This window comes from Nerophis lumbriciformis, linkage group LG01 (genome assembly GCF_033978685.3).
Source record: "Nerophis lumbriciformis linkage group LG01, RoL_Nlum_v2.1, whole genome shotgun sequence".
Taxonomy (NCBI): Eukaryota; Metazoa; Chordata; class Actinopteri; order Syngnathiformes; family Syngnathidae; genus Nerophis; species Nerophis lumbriciformis.
In genome coordinates this window covers 67101389-67112500 of record NC_084548.2, presented here as the reverse complement: position 1 = coordinate 67112500, position 11112 = coordinate 67101389, and the positions used below count along the sequence as shown (strand labels likewise).

Sequence of the window (11112 nt, the reverse complement as noted above, 5' to 3'; positions counted from 1 at the left end):
AGACGAGCGAGCTAAACCCCCTGGATGTCTTGGCTCACACCGTCCCTTATGCCACCGAAGATGATCAAGAGAAGAATATCGACCCTAGCTTCCCTGGCCTGTTGATATCAACTCCAAAACTGGACGGATCAGCTTTCAGGAAAAGAGAGCGGATGAGGGTATGTCTACAGAATATATTAATTGATGAATGGGCTGTCTGCACTCTCAAAGTGCATGTTGTTGCCAAATGTATTTCATATGCTGTAAACCTAGTTCATAGTTGTTAGTTTCCTTTAATGCCAAACAAACACATACCAATCGTTGGTTAGAAGGCGATCGCCGAATTCGTCCTCGCTTTCTCCCGTGTCGCTGGCTGTCGTGTCGTTTTCGTCGGTTTCGCTTGCATACGGTTCAAACCGATATGGCTCAATAGCTTCAGTTTCTTCTTCAATTTCGTTTTCGCTACCTGCCTCCACACTACAACCATCCGTTTCAATACATGCGTAATCTGTTGAATCGCTTAAGCCGCTGAAATCCGAGTCTGAATCCGAGCTAATGTCGCGATAGCTTGCTGTTCTATCCGCCATGTTTGTTTGTGTTGGCATCACTATGTGACGTCACAGGAAAATGGACGGGTGTATATAACGATGGTTAAAATCAGGCACTTTGAAGCTTTTTTTTTTTTTTTTTTTTTTTTTTTTTTTTTAGGGATATTGCGTGATGGGTAACATTTTGAAAAAAACTTTGAAAAATAAAATAAGCCACTGGGAACTGATTTTTAATGGTTTTAACCCTTCTGAAATTGTGATAATGTTCCCCTTTAACCCCTCGTCCTCCACTATGTTTATCAGCCTGCACTTTATCGCCATCCACGTGGCAAGAACATTTTGTCAGCCATAATCTTTAGTCTTCATTAGGTCTTCCTGTCAAACGCGGTGCTGCTGCAATTGGAGACAGGTTTCCGGAGGAAGGGCCCGGGTATTTAAAAGGTTTGGTCTGAGCTTCCATTGGGTCCACAAGTACCCGTCTTTGGGTCCAGCCAGGCTGTGTACTTGGGTCCAGTTTGACCTGCTGTTCTGTCCAATCTTTCCAATAGAGAGCTGATCAGAGACTGGACACATTCCACAAAAAATGTACCCCCGCCCCCCGCACACTCCTCTCTTTCCTCTCCGGCCAGCTTGGGCCTCACTCTGCATTCCTCCTTCACTAATACTACTCCCGCTATCCTCCTCTCTCTGTGGCTGAATTCCTCTCAGAATTACATTAGACTCCTCCTCCTCCTCCTTTCAGTGCTCTAATTACTCCTTACCCAACAATGCCTCACACATCAACTCTTTAATCATCTTTATTCTCCCTTACATCACTCCTATTAGGCACAACATGCAGTATGATTGTCCCCCACACATGCCTGCTACACCATTACTCATTACGTACAGCTTGTCCGCCATCATATTTTACCAGCCATCATACGTATAGCATATTAGAAGCCGTCATTCGTAGTGCAGCATGTTAGCAGCCATCATACGTATAGCATATTAGAAGCCGTCATTCGTAGTGCAGCATGTTAGCAGCCATCATACGTATAGCATATTAGAAGCCGTCATTCGTAGTGCAGCATGTTAGCAGCCATCATACGTAGTACAGCAAAAATCTATCGACTTTGGTGAGCTCTGAAGCCGCACCGCTTGAAGGATTGTCGGCGCATCAAACATAGGAGTATTATTATGGTGTGTGTATAAGGTAAGACATTATCTGGCGTTTTGTTTCGCAATATTATGCAAAAGCAACTTTTCTTACCTTCTGGTACCTGCTGATCTGTATTTGGGATCTGCATGAATCCTGAAAAATTGTGCGCGTCCGCGCCGACGCCGTAGTTGATAAGCTTATTTTTCTCTATCTTCTTGTTATGAGACATTCATCCTCTGCTGTTGCCATTTCTAATATATAGTAGTGTAAAGTTTTACTTATATCTGTCGGTAAACTCGCCATGAAAGCGCTAAAACAGTGGTTCTTAACCTTGTTTCATATGCGCATTCACCGAACCCTTCTTTAGTGAAAAAAAATTAATAATTTTCAAATTCAAGACAAAGTTATATGTTTTTGGTAACACTTTAGTATGGGGAACATATTCTAAGTAACAAAGACTTAATTTTGAGTTATTTGGACACTAGGGGAACATATTCTAAGTAATAAAGACTTAATTTTGAGTTATTTGGTTAGGGTTAGGGTCAGTGTTAGAGGGTTAGGGTTATAATAAGGCCATGGGGAGGTGAACGTTACTTTGGGCTGTGGGATTGAGTGTGTTGTGCAGGTTTTTGAGTTGTATTGGCGGGTTATATGGACGGGAGGGGGGAGGTGTTTGTTATGCGGGATTAATTTGTGGCATATTAAATATAAGCCTGGTTGTGTTGTGGCTAATAGAGTATATATATGTCTTGTGTTTATTTACTGTTTTAGTCATTACCAGCTGAATATCAGGTCCCACCCGCCTCTCACAGCATCTTCCCTATCTGAATCGCTCCCACTGCCCTCTAGTCCTTCACGCTCACTTTCCTCATCCACGAATCTTTCATCCTCGCTCAAATTAATGGGGAAATCGTCGCTTTCTCGGTCCGAATCGCTCTCGCTGCTGGTGGCCATGATTGTAAACAATGTGCGGATGTGAGGAGCTCCACAACCTGTGATGTCACGCGCATATTGTCTGCTACTTCCGCCACATGCAAGGCTTTTTTATCAGCGACCAAAAGTTGCGAACTTTATCGTCGATGTTCTCTATTAAATCCTTTCAGCAAAAATATGGTAATATCGCGAAATGATCAAGTATGACACATAGAATGGACCTGCTATCCTCGTTTAAATAAGAAAATCACATTTCAGTAGGCCTTTAAACTCAAATACCATAGATCAAATATATTTACCCCAGTAATATCATCAAAACTTACCTGACTGGATGAAGTTGTTGGGCTCAAATACTAGTGTGGCCTGTAGTGTGTAGCATGCTGGGAATTATCTGTGCATGTGATGGAAGAATGCACAGTGCTGGGTTGAAATTCAACTGATTTTGCATTAAATCAGGTTGTTTTAGCCAATAATCATGCTGCAAGATCTAGCATGTTGCATTCAACGTTTATTCCCATTAATTGCCATGGAAAGTTTCTAACTTTGAATATTCCCGGAATTTTGCAACCCTATACACCGCTACAACAAAGATGACGGGGAGAAGACGCAGTCGGAGGTGAGCCACGTAAATAAGACCGCCCACAAAACGGCGCATCCTGAAGAGACTGTCAGAAAGCGTCTTGAAGATGATCTGTAAAACATCATCTATGCAACATTTTGACCAAAGAACCACCATCACATGTTATGTAGACCACAAGGAAGTGTTTTCCATTTAGAAAAAAAAATAATTACACCTTTAATGCGCCCTATACACCAGTACGCCTTTTGTATGGAAAAAAAAACCTGACTAGAACCGCTCATAGGCAGTGCGCCTTATAATCAAGTGCGCCCTATGGTCCGGACAATACGGTAGTTATATATTGATGCTCTCATGTTACAGGTGCATTGTCAATGTTGATTATGTGCATTTATAAGAAAAAAGAAAAACTATTTTCCTTAAAATACACATTGAGGCAAGGGCTGGGCGATATAGCGAATATACTCGATATATCGCGGGTTTGTCTCTGTGCGATATAGAAAATGACTATTTCGTGAGTGTTCGAGTATACGTTCTCACGCAGTTGCTTTTAGCTGCGGGCATTACACTACAGGCTCTTCTCACTCTTTCTTGTCTCTCCTCACAGAGACATAAAACAAGCGCACCTTCTTACATACGTCACATATGCACGTGCAACGTCATACGCCCTCGCCGAGCAGAGAGGTAGCGGAATGGGTAACGTTAGCTGTGGCAGGTGGTGCAAGCGGAGCGGTGCGGGTGGTAATACGAGAGAGAGAAAATGCGAATCTGGTAACAAATGGAGGAAGAATTAATTCCCAAGAAAAACAGCAAGGGGTCCATCGTCTGGCGGTGGTTTGGCTTCAAGCGGGAAGATGTTGAACAGACAACCGTAATATGTAAAGTATGCGGCAAAAGCGTTGGTACAAAAAGTAGCGGCACTACTAATTTGTACCATTTGAAAAGTCACCCGCTAGAGAATGAAGAGTTGAAACTCCGCATGTCAACATCTCGGTCGGTGCCACACCCAACAAAATGCCGAAGCAACCAGCACTGACCCAATTGATACTGGCGTCTTCCATTTCCACATCAACACCGTATGAAAAAATAGTCAACAACAGAAGGAGATAACATCCGCAGGAACCTACCACAAAGCGAAGGACATACACTATTTGATTTCCTATTATGAAGCTTATTTTTATTTGACAGTTATTGAAATATCTTGTGTGACATCATGCACTAAAGTGCTCTTTATACGTTTTAAAATATTCTAGTGGCGTTCTGTACAAAAAGTGTCATCTTAGTGACATCATGCACAAAAGTGCACTTGTGGCTTGTTTTAAAATGTCTCTGACAATCTTGGACTTTGTTTTGAAATAACATGAATGTTTGTGCCACTGCTTAATAAATACAGTTTTGGTAAATTAACTTAGTTGTGATTTCCCTCTCTGCATGAAAGTTTAAAATGAGCATATATTAATGCAGTGTGAAGAAGAATGTTTTAATGTAGACACATAGAATCATCATACTGCTGGGATTATATGCATCAAGTGTTCATTCAAGGCTAAGGCAAAATATCGAGATAAATATTAGGGATGTCCCGATCCGATATTTGGATCGGATCGGCCGCCGATATTTGCAAAAAAATGAGTATCGGCAAGCCATGGGAAAATGCCGATCCAGATCCAGTTTTTAAAAAACTCTGGTCCTTGTTTTCCAACGCACCGATTTAAATAATACATTCCACTTTTCTGCTGCTCCCTAATTTCCGTTCCGCATTTTCCAGCACACCTTCAACACATCCACAGGTCTATAGATTCTCACGCAGTTGCTTTTAGCTGCGGACATTACACGACAGGCTCTTCTCACTCTTTCCTGTGTCTCCCTCTCACAGACAGCAAGCGCACCTTCTTACACACGTCACATACTGTCACGTCATACGTCACATACGTATACGCCCTCCCCGAGCAGAGAGGTCGCAGCATGGCTAACGTTAGCTGTGATGCTAGCGCAGCCAACGTTCCCTCTAAGGTGTGCGCCTGTGCAATTGCGCACTGCTCAAGCGTCCTCTGCGCACGGCAAATCTATGCCACGCACAAAATCAAATAAAAAAATTAACGCATAACAATTTTCGACACACGGACACGGCAGAGAAAACAGTTTTCGTCATCATTGTTCAAATATTGTAACGTCTTTCGAGACGCTTATCTCCATTTGGTGCCACACGTCCACACCATCAAAATGCCGAGGCAAACATTTCCAGATCAACACCGTATGAAAAAAATTGTGATTTTTTTTTAGTTGTGATTTCCCTCTCTGCATGAAAGTTTAAAAGTAGCATATATTAATGCAGTATGAAGAAGAATGTTTTAATGTCGACACATAGAATCATCATACTGTATCGCGAAATGGCCTTAAAATATCGCAATATTAAAAAAAGGCCATATCGCCCAGCCCTAGTTCAATGATGCCATTTCTGTTTGTCATGTATAATTTTGTCTATTTTGTGTTTATCCTTGAATAAACAGGTCAGTTTCTTGTTACCAACCATTGTGTATTATTCAAACTCCCCTAATTCAGCTGGCTAGTTGTTATCAAGAGTACTAAAACCCTTTTCAACATGATTCTGACAACTAAGTAGGCTAAATAACTTTAAACTTTAATACATGCTCGGATAGGCCAGTATCGGTCAGTATCGGTATCGGATCGGAAGTGCAAAAACCTGGATTGGGACATCCCTAGTTGTTTCTACCCTGAATTGAAATGATTTTTGTGTCAAAAAGTAGGAAAAAAAGAGCAACTTTGCATCGTACTGTAACTCTTTTCATTCATTTGACAGAGAGCAGCGGACGTGCCGTGCATACTGTACGTCTCACATTGATGACTCACTGGTTAGTGATTAGCAAGGCAGCTGGGATAAGCAAACATACCTTTCCTAGCTCTCTACATTACAGGTGAGCCATTCAAGGACGGACAGCAAGGCAAACACACACCCTTAAGGAAAATGAACGGATTGTTCTGGAATATACAACTTAACACATTCAAAAGGTTTACTCGTGAATGCCAACATTTGAAAATTCAAAGTGCAATTGGGCGATTAAACCATTTAGGTCACACCTGATTATATAATGCTGACTCAGCATCTCAAACAAAAACACCAGACAAATAAAGTAATATTATACCAGGAATACTCCAGCAGTTCTAAACGTGGCCCTTGCCAGTGTTGCCATGACAACGAGTAAACAATAGACACCTCACGGCTGGCTCCATCGTCACCAACTCATTGTTCACGAGCCGAGGTGGGGGGGGGGTTGCGGCTTTCAGGGTAGATATCAAGGTATATTTTGCTACTTGATTGTTTTTACCAACAACACAGTGAGTTAGCAAAAACAAACACAAAGCAACACTGAATCAATCTAAATATAGCCAACAAGGCCAAAGAAAGCATTTCTAAATATAATCTAAAACCACACATGCAAAAAATCCTTTCCCTGCACCGGATGTATTAAATAGCACAGCAGACTTGTCCAAAGGTCCACTCTTGTGCAATAAAGGTCCTTGTCCCATCTAAGCACCTCATAAGCAGTCACAGGCTCAAAGTTTAAGCCGCCTCATGACGTGTACTCCACTTTGCAGCCCGCCATGAATCTTTTTTGTAAGATTTGGCAACACAGGAAAGTAACACTTCGCCTACCAGGTGATATATGAACATCCCTCTCCTGGTGTATTCCACGTAGACCTGGGCCGATAACAAATTTTTCTGGACGATATATTGACCTACAAATTATTGCCGATAAACGATATTATTGCCAGTATCTTTTTGAGATAAAATTCACCACTGATGTAATAATACATATTAATGCATGTGTATTCTATCAAATGTATGTTTCTTGTATATTTTAACATTGTAATTGAAATGTAAACTTTTAAATCTCCAAGTTAAATAAAACAAACAAATAATAAAATATATTTTGTTTGTTAGCAAAACTTTGCATTTTGCACTTGAATAAAAATCACAACCAAAAGCAATAAAATATGTTAAGTAGGGGGTTGGAGGCACTCAAATATACACAAAAAAATAAAAAATAAAATGGCTAACAAACAAACAAAGTTGTACTTCAATATTGAACATGTAGGCAGAGGTAGAGTTGTACATTACATACCTGACTATCAAGTTAGGACCTTTTTTAAACAAAAGAGCAGAGTAACAATGTAAACACTACAGTAAAAGCAGGTGTATTAACAGGTTGTATGAAAAAAATGTAAGTCTGGCAGATTCCGAGTGAGGAAACACCAACATAACATGACAACATGACAAATGTCTGTCAAACAATTGTAGCGATGTTAGAAATGCTAGTTTTTCAACAGTATTACCGTATTTTTCGGATTATACATTGCTCCGGAGTAGGGCTGGGCGATATATCGCTATACTTGATATATCGCGGGTTTGTCTCTGTGCGATATAGAAAATGACTATATCGTGATATTGGAGTATACGTTCTCACGCAGTTGCTTTTAGCTGCGGGCATTACACTACAGGCTCTTCTCACTCTTTCTAGTCTCTCCTTCTCACAGAGACGTAAACCAAGCGCACCTTCTTACATACGTCACATACGTACTTCGTCCTCGCTGAGCAGAGAGGTAGCAGCATGGCTTAAGTTAGCTGTGGTGCGAGTGGTAATACGAGAGAAAGAAGGTGTGAATCTGGTAACAAATGAAGGAAGAATTAATTCCTAAGAAAAACTGCAGGCGGTGGTTTGGCTTCAAGTGGGAATATGTCGAACAGACAACCGTAATTTGTCAAGTGTGGGGGAAAAAGTAGCATTAGTGCTAATATGTAGCATCATTTGAAAAGTCACCCGCTAGAGAATGAAGAGGGCTTGAAACTCGGCACGTCAACATCTTTGTTCGGTGCCACACCAACAAAATGCCGAGGCAACCATTTTCACATCAACACCGTATGAAAAAAATAGTCCACGACATAAGGAGATAACGTCCGCCGGAACCTACCACATAGCGAAGGACGTACACAATTTGATTTCCTATTATGCAGCTCATTTTTATTTGACAATTATTGAAATATTTTGTGTGACATCATGCACAAAAGTGCACTTTATTTGTTTTAAACTATTGTAGTGGCGTTCCGTACAAAAAGTGCACTTTAATTTAGTGTTGTTTTGATATGTCATCTTGAGGACATCATGCACAAAATTGCACTAATAGCTTGTTTTAAACTGTCTCTGACAATCTTGCACTTTCTGTTTTGAAATGACATGAATGTTTGTGCCACTGCTTGATAACTGTTTAATAAATACACTTTTGGTCAATTGACTTAGTTGTGATTTCCCTCTCTGCATGAAAGTTTAAAATGAGCATATATTAATGCAGTATGAAGAAGAATGGTTTAATGTAGACGCATAGAATCATCATACTGCTGTGATTATATGCATCCAGTGTTCATTCAAGGCTAAGGCAAAATATCGAGAGATACATATCGTGTATCGCGATATGGCCTAAAAATATTGAGATATTAAAAAAAGGCCATATCGCCCAGCCCTACTGCGGAGTATAAATCGCACCAGCCGAAAATGCATAATAAAGAAGGAAAAAAACATATAAGTCGCACTAGAGTATGAGTCGCATTTTTGGGGGAAATTTATTTGATAAAAGTGCTTGGCACTGAAGATCTTCCTCAGGAAGCAAAGATTGACCGGTTTTGGGCCATGCTAGGGAGAAATGGAAGATTCCAGACCCTAATGCATTTGATGAAAGCACTTTTGTGCGTGCCACACATCAATGCATCATCAGAGAGGGTGTTCAGCATGGTTAGAAAAATAGTGACAGAGAATAGAACAAGGATGGACAATTCAACCCTTAACTCAACAATCAGTAGATGAGTGTTATGTGTGTGTATATGTGTAAATAAATGAACACTGAAATTCAAGTATTTCTTTTATATATATATATATATATATATATATATATATATATATACACACACACACACACACCGGTATATGAAATACTTGACTTGGTGAATTCTAGCTGTAAATATACTCCTCCCCTCTTAACCACGCCCCCCGCCCCACCCCTGACCACGCCCACCCCACTCCCGAAATCGGAGGTCTCAAGGTTGGCAAGTATGCATATATAAAATAAAAACTAAATAAGATAAGGCTCATAATTGGTTTCTTAACAAAACCTTTCTAAATATAAAGTGCAACATTTCCACATATAAAGTGCAACATTAAACTGCTTTAAGTTGTTGCTCAGATTAAATAAAATGACAAAACTTTTCTTCTACATACAAAAAGTGCAACATTGAACAGTTTCAAGTCAACTAATTCTCAGATTAACCCCCCCCCCCCCAAGCCTTTAACCCTGGTGACTTTCACTCAATTTTCATGTTTTTTGCCTGAAAAATAGCATGATAGCATGTTGCTGAAGGAGCTCCTCACGGTCCCAGGAGCTTCAGATACTGTTTTTACACAACAATGACATTTTCAGTGGATACATCTAAACTGCTATAAAAGCTGTATGCTGACTACTGTAAAGTATATCCAAGTTGACTGTCTATTGAGAAGATGTTTAATATAAATGTATAGTATGTTGCCGATATGTGAGCTACTGTAGATCCACATTGTGTGCATATAATTGGATGGAGATGAGCAGCCAATCAGTGCAGCATCGTCTGAGCCTCTCAGTAATTACAGGTTGGGGGTGTTGTGGGGGCAGGGGGGTGTCTGCATGCGTGCATCACTTGTGTTGTGTCTGAGGGTGGGCGTCTGTGTGGCGGATGTGATGCAACTGTTCCGTTTTATGGGTTAGTGTACGTGTATGTGTGTGTGTGTGTGTGTGTGTGTGTGTGTACGCGTGCGTGTGTGTGACAGCAGCTGAGGCCCAGCATGGCGCTCGTGTCTGGAGCGTGTAATTGAGCGGCGGTCCCACGCAGCGCAGCACGCTGACCCCAACTAATCTCTTGATGACAAAGTGCTTGTGTAGGTGCAGATTAAACGTGCAAGACATAACAGCAAGCCTGCATTGAACGCGTCGTTAGCTGGTAAATAATTACTTGGAATTATACTACCACCGCTCCTTGCAGCGTGCCATACTTATGATGGCCGACAACGTGCTAATTAAAATTAAGTACTTTGACAGCTTAATTGTCATCGTTGCAGAACTAAGAAATGTAGTTCAGCCACTCTAAAATTAATGACATAATAAACACTCAGTAAAACCACACACTGTATAGTGCATTATGTCAATAGTACTACCTTTTATCTTCACTTATTCTAAGTACAAACACAATGTCCTAAACAGGACGCCTTAATTTGTCAATTTGATAGCCAGTGATAGTCTTTGTTTTTCTTTTCTTTTTTTTTTTTTTTTATCAATAAATAATACCTAGGACTGGGCCAATAATACAATAGATATACAATAGATATACAGTACAGGCCAACAGTTTGGACACCTTCTCATTGAATGAGTTCTCTTTATTTTCATGACTATTTACTAGAGATGTCCGATAATGGCTTTTTTGCCGATATCCCGATATTGTCCAACTCTTAATTACCGATACCGATATCAATCGATACCGATATATACAGTTATGGAAATAACACATTATTATGCCTAATTTTGTTGTGATGCCCCGCTGGATGCATTAAACAATGTAACAAGGTTTTTCCAAAATAAGAGAACAACTTCAACTCAAGTTATGGAAAAAAGTGCCAACATGGCACTGCCATATTTATTATTTAAGTCACAAAGTGCATTATTTTTTTTAACAGGCCTCAAAACAGCAGCTTGGAATTTGAGACATGCTCTCCCTGAGAGAGCATGAGGAGGTTGAGGTGGGCGGGTTAGGAGGGGCGGGGGGTGGGGGCTAGCGGGGGGGTGTATATTGTAGCGTCCCGGAAGAGATAGTGCTGCAAGGGGTTCTGGGTATTTGTTCTGTT

The 11112-nt window shown here is 40.6% G+C and overlaps 1 protein-coding gene across 1 annotated transcript in view; it reads right to left on the bottom strand.

The window, feature by feature from the left end:
- Window positions 1–11112, bottom strand: part of pard6b (par-6 partitioning defective 6 homolog beta (C. elegans)) — a 63190-nt gene that overhangs the window by 36815 nt on the left and 15263 nt on the right. The gene's annotated exons all lie outside the window — the stretch shown is intronic.